The following is a 22,975-nucleotide window of genomic DNA, read 5'->3' as shown; positions in this document are numbered from 1 at the left end:
CTTCCCACACTCTTATCACTTTAGCTTCAGGGGGAGGCTAGAGATATGGAATAATCACTTAATGAATACACAATAAGATCCTTTTACTAGGGTGGAGTTTTTGGGATTTGGGTTTGGGTTTGGGGTTTTTTGTTTGTTCGTTTTTTGCCACAGTGTGCAGTGGCTTGGTGTAGGACCTCAGTTCCCAGACCGGTGATTGACTGAACCTGGGCGGCAGCAGTAAGGCATCGAGTCCTAACCACTAGACTACTAGGGAACTCCCTGGGGTGGAGCTTTCGGGGAGGAGAAAAGGGAATCAGAGTTCTCTTTTCTCTTGTGATTTTTCTTCAGCTGTGGAATATTATGATTGGATTGGCAACTTCTTTGGAAAGGGTTCTGGGATTGATAGAGGACTAAGACCTCTCAATAGGATTATAAAACAGTCTGGGAGATCCTCAACTCTGAATGGCCATGTGGAGCCAGCATAGAACCAAAAAAAAAAAAAAAAGAGGGGAGAGGGGATCAAGGGAAGATGGACTAGTTGTGAACTTCAAGGAATAGATTTTTTAAGAAGGAGAAGGATTTGATGTGTATTACTTATCCAACCAGCCTTCTTGTGGCAGGAATTTGGGGAAGGAGCCTCGGCAAGGAATAATGTGCACACACTTTGCTGAGGTGTACCTAGTGTCATATAGCTTAGCCATCTTTAGTGGCCAAGCCATGGAACAAGGTACAGAGGCAGTGTGGGAATGCAGTTTTAATGTTTTGGAAACCTCACTAACAAAGGCAGTTAATTCAACAGAGAAAGTAAAATTTAATACAGGATTTCAGAAGAAACTGAGCCTTTGTCAGCTTGTCTACGTAAATTCTCTCCCCGTTCATCCTTACCCCTCCCCAGGTCATTTTTATAGACAATGAATGCATTGTATTCATATAATAAATATAGGACCTACCTCCTCAGGACATGCTAAATGGCTCTAATCGTTATCTTTTTTGACTAACACCCTTTTTTTTTTATGGCCCTGGAAATCTATGAGCACATTTTGGAGCTGTCTTCATTATAGAAACAGATGAGTTATTAATTGATCTTTTCTGAAGACACAATCCAGTATAAATGAAGAAATTTTAAGATTCATTAATGCCATAAAGATGTTTTACTCTCATATTTTTGTACTTAATATAAATTTTAGTACTTAATACAATATCCGTTGAATGTGTGAGTGAATGAATGAAAAGAGCTTAGAGATTTGGACTTAACATGAACAAAAAGGCACAATGGTGCCTTTAAAAAGATAGCATTTTAAGCTTATAGCTCCTAATCATTTTGCTAAAAGACTGTTCTCTTGATTCCCAGGACTTCCTACTAGTTAGATCCTGATTTAGAAATGGAGAAATCTCTCTTTCTGATACCCGTAGTTGCCTTACCTGAGTATTTAGAATTACTCTGACCAAAATCGGAAGAATGGAATCCAGTCTTCCATTGGAGATTTGTAATTACAGATTATTGGAGTTCCTGTTGTGGCTCAGCTGGTTAAGAATCCAACATGGTCTCTGTGAGGATTCGAGTTCCATCCCTGGCCTTGCTCAGTGGGTTAAGGATCCTGCATTGCCACAAACTGCACAGTATGTTGCAGATGCAGCTCAGATCCTGTGTTGCTGTGGCTGTGGAGGTGGCCTCAGCTGCAGCTCTAATTTGACCCCTAGCCCAGGAACTTCCATATGCTACTGGTGTGACCCTAAAAAAAAAAACAAACAAAAAAAACCTGACAACTGATTTATCATGTAAGTAGAAATAAATGTGTTTAGCTTAATGAAAATTTACAGAGCATGCTGAGTTAAATTGTGCGGGGCCAGGAAGAGAGGGTATGAACAGAGTGAAGACCTTGCAGGAAGTCACAGCTACTGTCATTTTCTCATCTCTGGAGTCAAAGGTACTTCAAAGTTGGAAACATTCAAGGCTGTCATTCCTTATTTTACAGATGAGGAAGCTGAAAGATAGAGGAATTTAAGTCCTATTTTGTTTAGCACAGAGAAAAAGAGAACTGCTTAGCCTAGTCTTTAATGACTAGACTATTGAGAGAGATGTCAAACTACTCATCTGTTAAGGCCTTGGTTTAACTAATCAAAATGAAATGAACAGGGAAAGTGTTCTCTTAACGGATTCTCATATTGTTATTTTACCACACTTCAGCTCTGAGTAAGGAGGCATTAAAACCCTTGAATTCTGTTCCTGTTGCTCAGTGACAATGTTGAGAGAGATGCAGCATTTTTACCATCATTTTGGCAAACTTGGTTATTTTTGCATGGCCATCTGTTCCTAAACTAAATTATTAAAGATATTCTTAAATTTATTCTTTGCAGTGTAAAAACCAAGAAGAAAAAAACAGCACAGAAATGTTTTCCTACGCTATACCTAGGTGGATGGAGGAGGAAGGAGAAAGAAAAGGAAGGAAAAAGGATATGCTTTAAATATTATTCAATTATAAGGTAGGAATTAAAAATTTAATTTTTACAAAGTTAATGCTACTTAGAGGATGTAGCACTCAGCATTTTTTCTGTTAAATCTTCTAAACTACATATAGAGTTTCTATGATTTGCCTCTGTAAATACTGTACTATTTATTTATAACTGATATATGCAATGGTAATCTGAATTAGAAAAATACTTCTTTTAGAAATAATAATTACTTAGTAATAGCCTGCCACAAAAGCAATATGTGTGCACAAGAGAATTTAGACATTACATAAAAGGGGAAAATGAAAATAATATACAATCCCACCATCTAGAGATAGTTTTCTTATAATGTACTATAGGCCTTTGCTGTTAAAAATCATGTTTCGGACATCTGCATCAACTGCCAGCCGTGTGAGTGAGGCCTCTTGGATGTTCCAGCCCAAATGAGCCCCAGGTGACCGTGGCCTCCGTCAAGATGGGGCCATTAGAACTTCCCAACTGAGCCTAGTCCACCCACAGAATTATGAGATACAATGAACAGTTGTCATTTTAAGCCATAAACTTTAAGTTCCTCTATTATATAGCAGTAAATAATTGAAAAAATCTCCTACAAACTATTAGAGAAAAAAAATAGACTTTGATGATGTGAAAAATTTTAATGTTAAAAGATGCAAAAAGAGACCGGGTGTGATAGCTACTGTTTTAAATTGTGTGGTAAAGATAATATAATTTAGTCCTTCATTTATGTATATGGGAGCTTTAATTTTCTTGGTTTTTCCCAATTCTGTGGCTAGAAGGAATTACAATTATGTTACCAGTGTTTGAATAATTTATTTCCCTAAATTGCTATACCTTTTACAATTAGAAGATAATACTAGTTGTAAGAGAAAACACGTTAATGACAATAAATTTAGTAGTATGAAAAAAAGCTGTGTATATCCAAATAAGTAGATCTCAGTTTGGAAGAGAAATTCAGAGTACTAGATCATATGACTCTGTAACATAATTTAAACAAATAAAAACTACCAGAAGCGTCAACCCAGTTGGTAGTGCCAAATATAATTTAGTTTTGCTATGATAACCAAGTAATTAACATAGAAAGTGTCAGTGAGTAAATAAACATTGGCTCTTAGTATCAGATTGTATATGTATGAGTTTAATCCATGATCAAATGACTTCTGTTTTAAAGTTAGTTTTAGAAGCAGATACTTTAAATAAAACTAGTTTGAAATGTATTATTCCCAATTATCCAGCACTGCTGATTATAACTGCCAAGTGATAATATGTCATATGAAATCACAGAGAGTAAGACATGAAAGGAACAGTTGTGTCCATCTAGTTAACCTCTTTATTTAGAGAGTAATGTAAACTAAGGAATTGATGAGGTTTGCAAAACAAAATGGAAACTTAAAAAAGGGTAGGAGAGAGATTAAATTTGATAATTCAGGCTGGATCATGGGTTATTTTCCAACCTTCTTGACTCTTGAAGTGGAGTGTTGTTGGGGAGTGGGTAGGGACCAGAAGCAGGTAATTCCACTAAGGAGGAGTTTCAGTTAGAGGCAAAGTAAAGCACTGAGAAACAGGACTATGTGTACCTTTGCTCATCAGGTCATCCTTTGGAAAACCAATTTCCCTAATTTGGAGAATTTTGAGCTTTACTTAGGTTATACAACGTGCCCACATTAGATAAGTGACATCTTAGGGAGTGAAAACTCTGAATATTTTCCACATAATGCCATATTATCTTCCTGAGCACTCCAAGGATTTTATCTAGCATTAATATAAAATTCATGAGATCTCTTATAAGCCAACTATTTACAAGGCACAAGATTTTGCAGGAGGGTGAGAATATTCTGATTTTTAACAGCAACTTCTACTTGGGAAGACAAACAATATTTCCTTCATTTAGTCAATTATTTTTTACTGAGCACATTGTATTCCAGTCATTTTAATAGATTCTAGGAAACACTAGTAAATAAAATAAAGCCCTTACTAACGTGGAACTTATGTTATCGAGAGAGAAAAATATAAGCATACAAATAAATATAAAATGGATAGTCATAAAGTGCCGTAAACAAAAATAAGGTAAGGTAATGGGACTATTTTAAAGGGAATGATTTGGGAAAACCTTTTGAGATGTTTATTTTTGAGTAAAAGCTCAAATGAAGTGAGAAACAAATAATAAAGTGAATGTTTGTTTATTTATGTATTTATTGAGTTACAAGTAAAGTGAAGGATACACATATCGCATCACCATTTATGTGACATAAATATTTCTAAAGATTTATGTTCTCTAACCAACCTCAATAACTTACTCTAGTGCCTTTCTTCTCTCAATAGAAACTCTTCCTGGGTAAATAGACACATTTTTCATGTGAGATAAATTAATTCTTTTGCATCTGCAAATTGATGGATACCTGTCTTAATGAAATGTCTATGTTATCCTTTACTTCAAAATAAATTTTAATTATAAATTAATATATTCTCATTGACATAAAAATCAGACAATTAAAAATGCCACCACTTGGAAAAATTCACCCAACTCCATAAAATAATATTTATGATTTAACATAATTTTATAAATGATAAAAAAGGAAAGTTTTTTTTTTTTTACAGGAAACTCACTTTATTTTTTTAAGCATTTTTATTACTCAAATGAATTTATCACATCTGTAGTTATATAATGATCATAACAATCTAAATTCACAGGATTTCCATCCCACAGTCCAAGCACATCCCCCCACCCCTCAAACTGTCTCCTCTGGAGACTGTAAGTTTTTCAATGTCTGTAAGTCAGCATCTATTCTGAAAAGAAGTTCAGTTTGTCCTTTTTTCAGATTCCACATGTCAGTGAAAGCATTTGATGTTGGTGTCTCATTGTATGGCTGATTTCACTTAGCATAATAGTTTCTAGGTCCATCCATGTTGCTAAAAATGCTGTTATTTCTTTCCTTTTAACGGCTGAGTAATAGTCCATTGTGTATATGTACCACATCTTCTGGATGCACTCCTCTGTCTATGGACATTTAGGTTGTTACCATGTCTTGGCTATTGTAAATAGTGCTGCAATGAATATCAGAGTACATGTGTCTTTTCAAGTCATGGTTTTCTCTGGATAGATGCCCAGCAGTGGGATTGCTGGATCAAATGGTGGTTCTATTTTTAGTTTTCTGAGGAATCTCCATACTGCTTTCCACAGTGGTTGCACCAATTTACACTCCCACCAACAGTGTCATAGGGTTCCTTTTTCTCCACACCCTGTCTAGCACTTATTGTTTGTAGACTTTTTGATGATGGCCATTCTGGCTGGTGGAAGGTGGTACCTCCTGGTGGTTTTTATTTGCATTTCTCTAATAATGAGTGATATTGAACATCTTTTCATGTGTTTTTTGGCCATCTGTATGTCTTCTTTGGAGAACTGTCTGTTTAGATCTTCTGCCCATTTTTGGATGGGGTTGTTGTTTTTTTGGTACTGAGTGGTAGAAGGTGTTTATAAATTTTGGAGATTAATCCCTTGTCAGTTGATTCACTTGCAAAGATTTTCTCCCATTCTGTGGGTTGTCTTCTTGTTTTGTTTAGGGTTTCCTTTGCTGTGCAGAAACTTTTAAGTTTGATTAGGTCCCATTTGTTTATTTTGTTTTTATTGTCATTACTCTTAAGAGGTGGATCTGAGAAGATGTTGCTGTCGTTTATGTCAGAGAGTGTTTGGCCTCTGTTTTCCTCGAAGAGTTTTATAGTGTCTGGTCTTATATCTAGGTCTTTAATCCATTTGGAGTTTATTTTTGTGTATGGTGTTAGGGAGTGTTCTAATTTCATTCTTTTCCATGTGGCTGTCCAGTTTTCCCAGCACCACTTATTGAACAAGCTGTCCTTTCTCCATTGTATATTCTTGCCTCCTTTGTCATAGATTAGTTGGCTGTAGGTGCATGGGTTTAATTCTGGGCTTTCTATGCTGTTCCACTGATCTCTATTTCTGTCTTTGTGCCAGTACCATATGGTTTTGATGACTGTTGCTTTGTAGTGTAGTCTGAAATCTGGGAGCCTGATTCCCTTCAGCTCCATTTTTCTTTTTCAGGATGATGTCTTTGGCTAGTCTGGGTCTTTTGTGCTTCCAAACAACTTTAAAATAATTTGTTGGAAAGTGTTTTATAGTAAGAATGATTACTTTCTACTTTTTCATATTTCCTTTTATTTTATTTTTGACTTTGAAAATTATAATAGCAGTGCCAGAATAATTTTAAAATTTCCGCATAAAAATAAAATTCGCATACTGCTTTCCTATGGGGAGAGAGTATTTCAAACTGAAATAAGAAACACCATAAGATTTTCATATTTCTTTAAATATTTTCTAAGAAATTAGATTTTTTTGCCCACACTTCTTATTCTATATCCCAATTAAGTGTACAGTTAAGAACCTCAAACCAAAAACTGTGGTGTGTTTTCCATGTATTGTTTATTAGCTTTTGATCTGTATTTAGTTTGCATTAAAAAATATTTTTCTCTAGTTTTTTTGAGGAAGCTCTATACATTTCTTATTTTCTTGAGTCATTTTTCTAGTGGAATTTTTTTCTTAATACATAATTAGAGTATTTTCAGGTATTTCTGAAAGTAAGTATACCTGTTTAAGTAAGTGAAACCTAAGCAAGCAGTGAGTTATAGTGTTTTCATCAGGATAAAAAGAAGTCAAGTTTTCAAGAGGGAGTTTTCCAAAACAATTGTTTCCCTATCAGATTTTATGAAGAATTACTCTAAAAATTCTCAAACAGTATGCCAAGAAAACGTCAAAGCAAATTTTAACTTTGACCGTACATGTAAACTATTCAAATCTGTTTTAAATCAATCTAAGTATGCCAAATAACATTCAAATGTTTGAAAAATGGTATTTTCTTTTCTTTTCTTTTCTTAGTAATAACTTAGAGGATTTTTTTATTCCAAGTAAACTTTTTCTCTTACTTATGGGAGAAAGTGAGATTCTTCTCATCTGGCTTTTTTGTTGGTTTTTTTGTTTTGTTTTGTTTTGTTTTCTTTCCAGACATAACTGACTGTTCAATAATTTTATAGTGCATAAAACTGTGATATATTTGAATAATAATATTTGGGGGCCAAAAATGCACTAAAATTATGGGAAAACTCAGTCCAAGTGACTTCACTGCTGCATCTCTGCTAGTTAGAAAATGAAACAAACTTGGAAAGGAAGGCTCATAGATTCTAGATTTGTTTTTCTCCACTTTTTGTACTGGAGGAATTAGGAAACTGGACTAAAAAAATGAAATCACTATCATCATCAACCTTTAGTTGAGAACCTACTTTGTACCAGGCCTTGATCTTATAGTATCATTTTTATCATATCATTTAATCTTCATGAGCACTCCATGTGGAAGGTTTCTCTCATTATTCCACCATTGTGAAGGAGATATCTGGGGCTTCAGATTAAATTCCCAGCTCCTAAGGGGCAGAGCTGACAACGATTGCCTAGATGTCTTTGGTGTAAGAGCTCTAATCAGAATGATTGACAACAAATGTTTTCTTCTCCCTCTTATCCCATTTTTTAGTTTGTCATCTTTGAATGTGTTGACTTAAAAAAAAAGTACAAACTAAAAGTCGAGAGTTAAGTTTATCTGGGGCAAAATTAGGACTGAAGCCCAGGACTGAAGCCCGGGAAGTGGCTGCCTTCACAGATGACTGTGACATCCTTTGTTTTGTTGACTTAACTACAGCTCAGGTGGTGGTACTTCAGAAAGTTCTGAAAGAACATTCCAAAGAAGCAGGGGGGAAATAATATCAGTGGATGTGATAAAGGTGAGGGAGGTCCACGCAGCCAGGCACACATTTTACAGAAGTTTGCTGCTGGTCTCATGAAGGTGACTGCTAGTCACAAGGAGCAGAAATCACCATAACGGATGTTAGTGTTTTTCTAGATAGGAGAAGAGGCAAGAATTGGGCACATAAAATCTTCTCCTAAAATATTAACTATCTGAAGATCCATTCTTCCAGTTTTCCCAGAGCATAGAGTGCCTCCCTCCTGGTTTCCACCCTGAGCTTCACTCAGGGGGTGCTGCAGCTTGGTAGCTGCAGTGGCTCATAATTTAATCCATTTAGAGGCAGATGGCAAGTGCCAAATTCTAATTCACAAATTATATATATTTTTCTTTTAAAATCTGACATGGTTGATTTTATCATGTCAACCATACTTAGTGTTAGCAATTACTTTCTGATTCCAAAAGTGTCAGGGCCTAGGATTTAATTTTGTTTGATTGATTGTTTAAATTTTTTTTTTTTTTACTTGGGTCTGAAAATTGACTCATCCAATAAATGCTTACCCAATGCTTTAAAAATTTTATTAAAAAAATTTTTATTTTTGTATTCTGACCCAGAGGACTAGTGAGGCAGTTCTAAGTTTTGACATATCTAAAAACCTTTTTCTTTCACCTTATCTGATGTTATAAATTCTAGAGATATGCTACTAACTGGATATAATTTTATTTTTCCAGGGTTTTTTTTTTGAGAAATAATTGACATATATCACCATATAAGTCTAAGGCATATGGCACGATGGTTTGATGTACACATGTTGTGAAACGCTTCCCACAATAGGTTCAGCCAACATTTATCTTCTATATAGGTAGAACAAAAAGGAGAGAAAAAGGTGAAGAAACTTTTCTCCTTGTGACAAGAGCTCTTAGGATTTACTTGCAGAACAACTTTACTATGTGTCGTGCAGGAGTTGTAGGCATGGGCATCAGGTTGTACGTTGTGTCCTTAACACTATTAATCTTATAACTGGGAGTTTGTTCCCTTTGATGACCTTCCTCCAATTCCCCCTCTCCCCACCCTCTGCCTCGGATAATCACAGGTTTGATCTCTTTTTCTATGAGTTTGGGTTTGGTCTTGAATTTTTAGATTCTATGTAAAAGTGAGATTGCACAGTCTTTGTCCTCTGTCCGACTTACTTTGCTTAGGCTAATGCCTCCAAGGTCCATCCGTGTTGTCGTAAATGGTAGGATCTCCTCATTTTATCGGGATGAATAATATTCCGTTCCTTGTAGCATTTGCCGCAAATTCTTTAGGCATTTATTCATCAGTGGACACCAAGGTTGTTTCCACGTGTTGGCTATTATAAATAATGCTGTGAACATGGGAGCGTAGATATCTTTTTAAATTAGTGTTTTGCTTCCTTTGAATAGATTCCCAGAGTGGAGTTGCTAACTTATATAGGGTAGTTCCGTCTTTAATTTTTGAGGACCGACCACGCTGTCTTCCGCAGTGGCCGCACCACTTCCGATCGCACCGACAGTGCACAAGTGTTCCCTTTTCTCCACATCGTGCCAGCATTCGTTAGCTATTTTCTTTGTGATGACGACCATTCTAACAGGCCGGAGTTGATATTTCATTATGGTTTTAATCTGCATTTCCTGAGTGATTACTGATGTTGAGCATCTTTCCATAAGCCTAGTGGCCCTTCGTATATTTTCTTTGGTGAAGCGTCTATTCAGATCTTTGCTCATTTTTTTGAAATTGAGCTATTTGGTTTTTTTTGCTATCGAGTTGTACAAATTCTTTATATGTCTCAGATATTAACCTCATATCAGATATATAGCTTATACATATTTTTCCCCATTCCATAGTTTGTCCTTTCACTTTGTTGATTTTTTTTTCTGTGTAGAAGCATTTTAGTTTGATGTAGCTCCACTTATTTACTTTTTATTTTATGCTTGCTTTTTAAGCTTCATCACCAAGAAAGTCATTACTAATTCCCATGTAAGGAGCTTTATTCTTATTTATTCCTATGTCTTCTTCTAGGTGTCTCATGGTTTAGTTCTTTCATTTAAGTCTTTACTTCATTTTGAGTTAACTTTTTTGAGTGACGTAAGGTTATGTAATTTTATTTCTCTCTCTCTCTCTTTTTTTGTCTTTTTGCCTTTTCTAGGCCTGCTTCTCGCGGCATATGGAGGTTCCAAGCTAGGGGTTTAATCGGAGCGTTAGCCACCAGCCTACGCCAGAGCCACAGCAACACAGGATCTGAGCCATGTCTGCAACCTACACCACAGTTCACGGCAACGCCGGATCCTTAACCCACTGAGCAAGGGCAGGGATCAAACCCAAAACCTCACAGTTCCTAGTCAGATTCGTTAACCACTGCGCCACGACGGGAACTCCCATTTTATTTATCTCTTATATAGCAAGTACAAATTTAACTAAAGCACATTTAGGAACATTTACCAAACAGTAATTTTGAGATAGCAATTATTTTTTAAACTTCTGATAAACCAATACATGGTCTAAATATTTTAGAGACAATGCTGCCTATCAATCCTATAAACTCTTCAGCTCACATTTCTTTCTCTCTGGTTTTTTTTCTTCTAATTTAACCTTTTAGAGAGAATAGTCCATAAGCACTCGTTCTAATATTCCTTTGTTTTCTCTTACTGCCAAACAACTGCTGTCTAGCCTCAGGTTCTGGCATACTGAAACTTTTGCATTACCAGTAAACTTTGACTGTCAGATCTAGAGGGAGTATTTGTGTTGGTATCTTTTATTTCTCTTTTGATCTCTGTCATTGTTGAGTACTCTAATCCTTGAAAGACTCCATTCTCTTAAAGTCTGCTATATCATTGTTTTCCAGATGCATAGTTCTCTTGTTTCCTTTGTGGTCTTCTCATACTTTACTTAATAAATATCAGTGTTTCACATAGCAGCACCCTAAGCTTGTACTGTTTTTTCTTTTTTACATTCTCCTTGTGATGTCATCTATAATCACACATTTATTAATTTTTATGAGCTAATCACAACCTGACTTTTATCTTTAACCCAAACCTAATTATTGAGCTGCAAATGATTAATGGACCTCTCTACTTAAAAAACAATTCAAGCCAGAATTTACCTCTTATTCCAAATCTCTTCTTCTGAACTTATCTCGATGAATGATATCTACATATATGTATTCTTTAAGCCAAATACCTGGAAGTTTTCTTAGTACCTGTATTTAACACATTCAAGATAGCTTTCATGTTTTTTTCAGTTCTCTCTTTTTATTATCTTTTCCAACTACTCTGAACTCTCCATTACTACTAATACTGCCTTAACTCAGAATTATCAGAGCTTATTAAAAAAAAGCTCTCAAGCCAGGAGAAAAAAATTTGAAAATAAGGTGACTTATGGGAGCCCATATAGAACAGACAAAAGCACATTTATTCTGATCAACAGGAGTGGGGAAAAAGCTCAGAGGGCTGATCATTATACATCCCTCTCACCTCCTGCTGGAACTTCTGTGATACCTTTATATCCTCTGGTGATTAGCAGAAATACCTTTAAAATGCTGCATTTATTTTGCTACATGAAAGAAGCTAGGCATGAGAAAGGCTACAACTATCTGACTCCTTTACATGGCATTATCAAAAAGGAAAACTATAGGAACAGACAACAGATCATTATTTAAAAGAAGGAATGAAGTGACCATATAGGAGCCACACCATAGAATTTTTAGGGTGATAGAGCTGTTCTGTAGTACTCTGTTGTGGATAAGTTTCCACTGTCAGAAAAAAAACATATAAATAAGCAAGTAGGGGGAACACTAGAATGAACCTTGCAGTGCTGGATCAAGTTGGAGATAAAGGCATAAAGTCATGTTTATTTTAATAGATATTCAGATAGATAGAGAAATACAGATAGGTGTTCATAGGTAGTTAACATACAAACACGTATTTCCTATACGCAGTTATATCCTAGTGAGCAGTGAATTCATCTAGTATCTAGATCTTGATTTCTAGACACAGTTCTCCAATAAGGGATCTGGGTGCTGTAGAGAATGGTTGATATTAGGGCTTGTCAGAGAAAATGCAAAATAAGCCTACATCATTGTATAATACCAGAAAATAAAGAAGTGCTTTTAAAAATGGTAGAGATAAAAGGAAGTAGAGATGGAGTCAGATCAAAAAGACAGAGGAGCCTTCCTGAATGGCTGATGCTAGAACCATATGAACAAAATAAGTCACAATATTGTTGGATTATAACACAACCCTCCCCCCAGATATATGGGTCGACACTACTATAATTGAATGACTGAATAAATAAATAATGGAGGAGCGGGAAGAGATAAATTCTTCTAATAGAAAAACTCTAAATAATAGATGAAGAAGAAATGAGGGAAATGGAAAAATCACCATTAGAATGTCATGGTAATACTTGCTATAGACAAGATCCACTGATGGAGGCTATATGTACTTAGTGGGCAAAAATTTAAGAAGAAACAGGATATTTACGTAGACTCAAATGTTTACGGGATGTTATAGAAATATTCAGTGGCCTGTGAGTGGATTGCCGAAGAATGTTTTCCAAGAAGCATGTATAGAATTTGTATTTTTTTTTAGTTACAGTTAGTTTTAATACCTTTAATTCCAATATTAGTGTTTCTTGTGAAAACTCAAACAATGTAAATGTCTGATAATAGTTCACCATATTCTAATTATATCCTGAAATATACACCCATTAAAAAAGCATTTTTTTCCCCCAAACTGTTAATACTGAGAAATGGTCATGATGAAATGATAAGTAAATATATAAACTATGTATGTACTGTGAATACATCTTTACTTTTAAAAATTTGTATATAGACAAATGTATAGAGAAAATACTAGAAAGAAATTGAATAGTAGAATTGCAGGTGATTTTTCTCTTCTTTTTTGTCCTTTTCTCCAATGAACATGCGCTTGTTTTACTACCAGAAGACGACAGCAAGAAGACAGAAGTCACATCTCTGGTTGACATGGTCCAAATCTTTGCTCGTGTGAATCTGTATCAGGCTACTCTTGCTACCAACCAATTCTGTCACTGGGACTGGAACCCAAAGGGCTGAAACAAAGGAGGGCCATCCTACCAGAGGCAGCTCAGAGTGGGAGGTATCACAGGGCTGAGTCTATGTTAAAAGTGATTAAGAATTAATAACCCCACATCAGAGAGACTGAATGTAGACACTCAAACCCAAACGCAAAACATGTAGGTTTCAAATAAGAGCCGTGGCCGAGAATCAGAAGGATATTGAAAAAGAGGATGTGAATCGGAGTAGGTTAGAGAGGAATTGATGGGATCCTTGATGACTGCCTTGAACGCCCAAGATGGGCCTGGGGCTCATTTTCATTTTGGGTACTGCTTCTAAGCAGGTCAGGCGAACCTAAATGCACAGTGTTAAGGTAGCAAGGAAAGAGGAAAAAATGGTTTAGAAATATCCAGTTTCACTTCTCAGTGTTTAATGCACTTTAAGGAAACACCTACATTTCTTTTTCTTTTTGCCACACCCTTACCTGTCAAAATTCTCAACAGTCTGGCTTAAATCCACTCTCTTTCTAAAATCTTTCGTCCTCCAGCTGGATGTGATTTCTTACTCCCTCCATTAAAGTCCTGCAGATTTTCCTTATGCGATTGTAAAGAACACAATTTGTTAGCACAGTGAAATAGCAACTGGCCTTTCAGGTCTGGAAACTTACAGAAGCCTGGGTTGACATATAGTATGTCGTTTTATGTGACACATTGTTGTAACTTTTAGTGAACCAGCTAAATGACAAAGTGCTACAAACAGGCATGTATTTATTAGGAGAAAACATGATAAGGAAGGCTGTCACCCACTGCAAAAATACTCCACTAGGAAAATATATTTTATCTTAGACGCTAACACTTTCACGTACCTGCTAGGTACCCTCCTGCTTGCTTTGAGTCATAAGTTATTCTTTAAAGGCTGGCATACTTCCCACTGTCAGCGTTTACACATTAAATTATCATCTAGAACGTTTCCTTTACCAAGCCTGGTAAGATTTCATTTAGACCTCCAAGCCACTGACATTTTCCAGTTAATCATGTAACAGCACTGCTGTTGAGCTAGGGCAGAGGGGGGAAACGGGAGGGACTATCATATTTCAGTGTTAAAAAATAGGGGTATCAGCAAATTATTGTCATTGCTACTTTTTCTCACACTATACAGATTTTCAAATCAATGAAATGACTTTGATATTTCTAATTCCTAAAATTTTTTCTTTTAGGATGTGGCTCAGCCTTTTTGTGAGACAATTGCTATATCTTCCCACGTTGTGTTGCCTCTAATAATCTGTAAATCAACTTGCTTCTCTTTTGACTGACAGTAAACTTGTGTATTCTGAAATGAATTTTTGGTGCCACACACAACTAGGGTGTAACTCTTCTAACAGCTTCTTACTTGACACCTCCACTTGGAGGCCCACAGATGCCTCATGCTTCAAGAACAGAATTATGGTTTTCACCCCTTTCTGCCGCTTCTGAAAGGTTCTTTCTCTTTCAGCATCTGGGACTCATTCTAGTTCTCTCTCCCTCACCAACCATATTCAACCAACCACCAGGTCTCACAGCAGATGAAAAATAATAACAAATAGGATACAAATTACTGGGGTTTGAGGTGGATTAGTAATATGATACCCCTCTTTCTTTGTCCAGTGCAGAACCAATTGAGAAACAGGGTGTCAGAAAGGAGAGATTATACCATTGTCCTTTTTAATACCTAGTAGTTTGTATCTCTTAATATCCTGCCCCTATCTTGCCCCTTCTCCCTTCCCTCTCCCCACTGGTAACCATTAGTTTATTCTCTATATCTGTAATCTATTTCTGTTTTGTTATATTTATTTGTTTGTTTTATTTTTTAGATTCCATGTATATATGATAACATACAGTATTTGTCTTTTTCTGTCTGACTTATTTCACTAAGTATTCTTTTTTATGGCTGAGTAATATTCCAATATATTTAATATTCACATATATATATATATATATACACACACATACATATATACATATATATCACATCTTTATCCATTCATCTATTTAAGGACACTGAAGTTGCTAACATATCTTGACAGCTGTAAATAGTGCTGCTACAAACATTGAGAAGCATCTATCTTTTCAAATTAGCGCTTTCATTTCTTCAGGTAAATACCCAGGAGTGGGATTGTTAGATCATATGGCAGGTCTATTTTCAGTTTTCTGAGGAAGCTCTACACCATTTTCCATTATGACTGCACCACATTAAATATTGTCTTAATTGCTGCTAAACTCTTGAAGTTGTGTGGGAACTAAATGGACTGGCTAGAAAGTCGCAGTAGCCCTGGCTCTTCTCATACTTCCCATCTTTCTCTTAGCAAAGTTCTTCTCTGGACAAGTTTGGTGTTGAAAGACTAACTTCAGCTTTCTGCCTCCCACTGATTTGGTAGAGAAAGAAGAAAAGACATTCAAATCTTCAGTGATATCAGATGATTGACATAAAATATGGACCAATGACTTTCACCCATAGCATAATCTGCTGTCTTCACAGGTAGACGTGGTTTAGAGGTGGGGCAAGGGTCCAGGAATTTATGTTAGTGAAGTCTATCCACTAGAGACAGGACAAATGGAAAATACATGTACTCCTCCTCCAACGAGAGACAGGAGGAAAGAAGGAGAGTTTGGAGTCATGGAAAACAGAAAAGAGTGTTTCCAGAAGAAAACAGTTCATCATTGTTCAAATGCCATGCTTACACCTGATACTCTGTGCCTGCAATTCTTTAAACTCATGATCTATCTAACAAGGTCACATTTCTCTTTGAAGGGTCAGGAAAGTGAGATTTCTATGAGGCCTTCACTGGTAGACAGAAGGCAGGGAATTCTGCTGCACCTGTACTTGCACTGCAGTTGATATGTGTCTTCTAGAATTTGCCATATGTTAAAATAATTATTTATACATATCTTTTTCCACCAGAGTAAGAACTCTTTGAAAGCACAGATTGTGTGCTGCATTATAAATGACCAGTACATTTTTGCTTTAGGATGTTTATCACCAGGAGAATGTCAAAATAAATGAAATAAATATTCATATTTGAAATAGCATATTACTTATTTTATAAACACATTTAATGAAGTATATTAATTTGTTATATTATTTAATAATATATATATTCACAATTGGATTACTTATTATACTATGTTAATATAATTTAATGAATTATATTAATTTGTTATAACCTCAAATGGAATATACTAAATATATTTTAAAGGGCATATTTTTAAAATGACACTCAGTAACATAAAAAATAATCCCTGATATCATAGGTGAAAAACAGAAATGTGCAAAATAATTTATGAGGTACTACCTCATACCAGCCAGAATAGCCATCATCAAAAAGTCTACAAATAAATAGGAGTTCCCTTTGTGGCTCAATGGAAATGAATCTGACTAGCATCCATGAGGACCTTGGCCTTGCTCAGTGGGTTAAGGATCTGGCATTGCCATGAGCTATGGTGTAGGTCACAGATGTGGCTCAGATCCTGTGTTGCTATGGCTGTGGCATAGGCCAGCAACTACAGCTCCAGTTCTATCCCTAGCCTTGGAACCTCTATATGCTGTGGATATAAAAAGACAAAAAAAAAAAGTCTACAAACAATAAATGCTGCAGAGAGTGTGGAGAAAAGGTAACCCTCTTGTACTGTTGGTGGGAATGTAAATTGGTGCAACCACTATGGAAAACAGGATGGAGATTTCTCAAAAACTAGAAAAAGAATTACCATTTGATCTAGCAATTCCACTCCTGGGCATCTATCCAGAGAAAACCATGATTTGAAAAGACACATGTACCCCAGTGTTCATTGCAGCACTATATGCAATAGCCAAGACATGGAAGGAACCTAAATGTCCATCGACAGAGGGGTGGATAAAGAAAATGCAGTACATATATAAACACAATGGAATATTACTCAGCCATAAAAAGGAATTCAATAATGACATTTGCAGCAACCTGGATGGACCTAGAAATTATCATGCTAAGTGAAGTTAGACAGTGAGACACAAACATCATATGCTATCACTTACATGCAGAATCTAAAAAAAAGGATACAATGAAATTTGCAGAACAGAGAGTGACTCGCAGGCTTAAAAAACTTATGGTTACCAAAGAAGACAGGTTGAGGGGGAAAGGAGAGCCTGGAGGTTTGGGGTGGAAATGCTGTAAAATTGGGTTGTGATGATGATTGTACAACTACAAATATAATAAAATTCATTGAGTTAAAAAAAAGACAAAATAATTATAAAAATTATATGTAAACATTTCAAATTTGCATACACATAGTCATATGTCAAGACACATGTAATTTTTAATAGAAAACATACCAAAATATTAACCATGTTTTTTGGTGGGTGATTTTACATTTTCTTCTTTATACTCTTCAGTTTTTTCAAATAATAAGTACTAGAAAGATATTATTGTAGAACAAAATAATTATGTAAAGTGTGGTTCATTGGCTTCCTGTGGTTCACTGTGCTCTTCACATTGTTGACATTCAATAAATCTTTGTGATTTGCTTGGAATATTGGGGCTGCTGTTTTGTCAGCATCTTTTAAAATCTTCCAGTCGTTATGTTCCTGTATGTTCTCTGGTGAATTGATCTGAAAATATTTACTTAAAATTTTTTTCCTGCTTTTCCAAATAGGGCACCAGTGTATTATTATTGGCTTCACCTATCCATTCTTCCTCCTGAAATAAAACATCCAAAATTCCTATCATCTGAGAGATGACTCTTCGGATGGCTAGCAGGGTAGACTATCTGCCAGTTCTTAAGGAAAACATGCCATGTTGATTTTAATGTATTCAAATTGCACGTAATAAGTTGTTCTTCCACTGTCAATGAATTTTCTTTCTCTCTTTACTTCCCAGCTACTCCACTGATCCCAAACAGCAGTCATTCCTGGTATGTATATCAGAGCAATTCATTAAGAAGATTAATACATTTACTGTGATTATTCTTATTTTGTTATTAAGGAATTTGGTTATCCTCCTTGATTTTCATATGAGGAGGTATAATGGGCTAGTTCCCTTTAGAATTGAAAGAAGCCCATAGCTCTTGAACTATTTTGCCTCAAAATATTTTGTTTTTGTGTTACAATAGGTTGTTTAATTGTTGCATTTTTTTCTTTCTATGGCTATTTCCTTTATATATATATGATTTTGTTTTTTCCACTATAGTGATATTTCTTATAAGCTTTTTTTTTCTTGTATTGACAAAAGTTTCTCCTACAGGGTGTTTCTATGTTGCCAATACTTTTACTGTACTCTTTGTATTGATAACCACAAGTCATGATGGGCAGCTACTATTGTAGAGGGTAACTAAGCACATTCTTAAAACTTTGTACAGATGGCCTAGTGAATATTTGGTGTAAAATTCCTCGTGCTTATGGATGAAAACCTGTCTATCAATCAAACTGCTTTCCCTCTTGGTTTCTAGAACCATATTAGTAAATTCCTTTAGTTTTTTCCAAAGTCTCTCTTCAGTTTACTTTATTGTGCATTACTTTCTGATTTTCTTCTACTTCCTAAACATCAGAATATACCTATAATTCTAGTTATAAGAATCACAGATCTGGTTTCCCCTGGTGTCATAAGCAGACTCTAAGAGAGCTCCCAATCATTCTTGCTTCCTAGTATTTGCATCCGTGTATAATTCACTCCTCTTGAGTGTAGGGTTGACCTAGTGACTCACTTCTGATGAGTAGAATGTAGCAAAATGATGGTATATCACTTGTAAAATTGCAAAAAGACTATGGTCCCTGTCTTGGCAGTCTCACTTACTCTCCCACCTGCTTACAGACAGAAGTCAGATGGCATGTTTGGGGCTGCTCTATGGAGAGTCACATGTGGCAAGTGAAAAAGAGAGGCTTCTAGCTGTCAGACAGTAGAGAACTGAGGCCATCAGTCAACAGCCCGTGAGGAACTAAATCCTGTCAGTAACCATGTTGAGGGAGCTTGGAAGCAGATCCTCTCCTGGTTGAGCCTCCAAGTGATGCTGCAATCTCAGTTGCCACCCCAGCTACAACGTCATGAAAATCCTTGATCGGGGAGCACCAAGGTAAGCTACACTTGGATTCCCGACCGACAGAAACAATGAGATAATAAATGTCTGTTTTTTAAGCTGTTACCTTTTGGAATAATATGTTATGAACCAAGAGATCGCTAAAACATCTGGTCATGTATCTTTTTTTGTTTGTTTGTTTTGCTTCTTAAGGCCACACACGTGGCATATGGAAATTCCCAGGCTAGGGGTCAAATCAGAGCTACAACTGTTGACCTACCCCACAGCCTCTGCAACACAAGATCCAAGCTGTGCCTGCGACCTACACCACAGCTCTCGGCAACCCTGGATCCTTAACCCACTGAGTGAGGCCAGGGGTCGAGCCCTCGTCCTTATGGATCCTGGTCGGGCTCCTCACCACTGAGCCATGAAGGGAACTCCCATGTATTTTTTCCAATATTCCTACTGGAAGTTCTACAAGTGTGTTTTTCATACTGTCTCACTTTAAAAAAGGAAAAATTTGAGAATTATAAGCTGTTGGACTATGTTCAAGTTCAAAATAAACCATTTTGGTTAAAAGAGATAGATAGGATCTTGCATTTTTAGGAAATGATTACTAAAATATTAACTAATAATTCCCAGCATGAGCAACAAGCCAACGAGAGATAGTCCTTTCCCATCTAACGAGCTAAACACTGAACTGCATAAGTCACTGAGAAAACAGGCCTTGTTTCTTATGAGGCAGTCTGGAGGAACATTCAGCAAAGAAACTGTGGCCACTGTTTCTGTCAACAGAAGCTGGAGGAAGTGGAAAGAGGGAGGCATGCTAATATTAGTCTGAGTCATAGGTCAGGGCTGTAGGATTTGGCCAACTGCATTCTGCTTATTCACATAAACTTAAGAGCTGTAACTCTACTTGGTTTAGTCTTAAAGCAAAGCCAAATGTGATCAAGCCACATTCTGAGAGGCCTCTTCATGTATCACCATCCACTTCTATCCCAAGAGAGCATCCTCTGACTGGGAGGATAACCCTTTGCAGTGATGTAAGTTGGGCAGTGGCTCAATTTTCCATTTTTACATGGTGTTTGTGTCAGTGTCACCACCCTCTGCCCCCAAACACCTGCTTGGTTAATTTAGCAAAGATAGAGATGTCTGATATATAAGTTGGGCAAATCCAGTGCTCTTTCTCGGAAACATGGTCCTTCATCAGAGCCACACAGAGAATGAAGGTTACTAGTGCTGGGATAGCAAAAGTCAAGAGTCAAGAAAAGAGGCATCAGTTTTTGATGCTAAAGACCCAGAGCAGCCTTTATCCCCAGACTTTGTCAAGGCAGTATGATGGTTCCATTATGTTTTGCACCTCTGTGTGTATTATCTTAGTCATCTCATAAATGTAACTTTCTTGCTTGAGGTATCCAAAATAATTTTCAGTTGTTTAATAGTTATGCCTTGACCTACCTTATTTATCTACTGCATCCCTTGAAAATAAACTTGTTTTAAGATCACAGCTGTTACAAGTTGGTAATTTAGTCTTCCACATAGGTGAGTTATTTAAAAAAGATGAATGAACTGTTTTTATATCTAAATCAGTTATGATTTGGGGGAATACATAGATATGAATTTATCATAGTCATAGATTGCCCCAAACAGGAATATGTGGATATACAGTTACGTAATTAAGGCATTTCTACTTGGTACCTTGTGGGTTAGTTTTTCTACAGTTCCAACGAACGCTTTTTTCCTACTTATTTGTCTCCTTTATTGTGATTGACTTCTGAGATAATTTCATGTAGAGATATAATTATAGGTATGGAATAATAGATACACACATGTTTCGTGACTCCACTGACATGAAGTATCTAAAGTATTCAAACTCAAAGAAACAGAAAGTCGACTGTGGTTGTCCAGGGCAGGAGGAAGCAGAAATGGGGATTGCTGCTGAGTTGGTATAAAGTTTCAGTCCTACAAGATGCACACGTCCTGGGGATCCTCTATACTCCATGGTGCCTGTTGTTAACAATACCATACTGTACACTTAAAAATCTCTTGAGAGTAGATCTCGTGTATTTTTTGACCACAGTTCAAGAAAAAAAAATTTTTAAAAAGCTACTGCCAAGGTGACATTGACACGTCTCAGCAAAATAAGATACAGTTGTGATTTTGATGAACTTGCACCTTCACAACAAATATAGAATAAAATATGGAAAACATTCTTAAAAGGCAAGGCCATAAAATCTTGAGTCTGTTCTAAAACCCAGCGAGACTCTGTGAGCGCCTGGTGCCCAGGACGCTGCCCGAGACCAGATCTCGGGAGGCTGCACACGGACTTCCTGCGAGGCTCCCGTAGCTTTTGCGCAGTCGCCAAGGAGGTGGTCCCAGGCACCAAGACTGATTAAAGCTCCAGCAGAGAAGTTCTCTTTATTACTTTAATTAATTTAGGGCCATCGAGAAGAGCAAGGTATTTCAGGCTAAAGTTATCTTAGGACAAGTCTATTATTATAATTTAGTCACTGGGGAGATTATTTACATTCTCCTTTTTGTTTTGTTTTTCACTGTACAGCATGGGGACCAGGTTACACATACATGGATACATCGTTTTTCCTCCCATTGTCGTGTTGCAATGTAAGTATCTAGACCTAGATCGCATACACAGCAGGATCTCATTGTAAATCCATTCCAAGACCAATAGTTTGCATCCGTGAACCCCAAGCTCCCGATCCCTCCCACTCTCTCCCCCTCCCCAGGCAGCCACGAGTCTATTCTCCAAGTCCATGATTTTCTTTTCTGTGGAAAGGTTCATGTGTGCTGTACTTTCTCCTTAAAGAAAGAAGCAGTACAAAGCAATGATTAAAATCATGATACTTGGAGTTATTTCGTCTTTTAAGTCTCATGGATTTTAGCAGTTCCTCCTTTTTAGAGAGTCTGGTTCAGGTCATCCTGGCAGATTTCCATATCAGTGTAATGCTCTAAGGCTCATAGGATTTTTACTTGATGGATGAATATTTATCTATGTCTGTTTGGTTAACTTTGCTTTGTGATTGAGCAGCTGTTTCCTCCTGGTTATGAAACTAGGCTGAGTTAAATTAAATGACATTGCCATTTTGTTTCTCCTTCCACTGAGCCGTTATATGGGCAGGAAAACAACTCCAGGCATGTACTCAACAAACATTTATTCAGACCTTATTATATGCCAGAAACTGTGGATAAGGTTTTTAACAAAAAAACATTACAATTCCTGACTTCACAGAGCTTGTGATCTAGGGTATCCACATTTCTGCAACCTACCCAAACTACAGGGGATTCTACTCCAAAGAAAGGATTTTTTGCTTTTTTCTCCAAGTGACCTCCCACTTTTCATTGTGGAAGATATGTGTCAAAATTGAGCCTCTTCCTCTTATTTAAATCCAGTATCACTGAAACGGTAAATATATGTTATTTTCTTATTAATATCATTTTGGCTGCACCCACAGCATGTGGAAGTTTCCAAGCCAGGAATGGAATTGGCGCCACAGCAGGGACCTGAGCCGCTGCAGTGACAATACCAGATCCACAACCTAGTGCGCCACGAGAGAACTCCATGGCAAACATATTTTAGATTCTGGAGTATAGGATTTTAGTAATTTACTAACTTCCTTATAGATGAAGATTCTTTTATTTTCTGTTGTACTTGTTATTTTGGTTGGTGTGTGATGCAACACACAATCTTCCTGAA

The sequence above is a fragment of the Phacochoerus africanus genome, chromosome 7 (genome assembly GCF_016906955.1).
Source record: "Phacochoerus africanus isolate WHEZ1 chromosome 7, ROS_Pafr_v1, whole genome shotgun sequence".
NCBI classification, from domain to species: domain Eukaryota; kingdom Metazoa; phylum Chordata; class Mammalia; order Artiodactyla; family Suidae; genus Phacochoerus; species Phacochoerus africanus.
Note: the sequence above shows the minus strand (reverse complement) of the source record.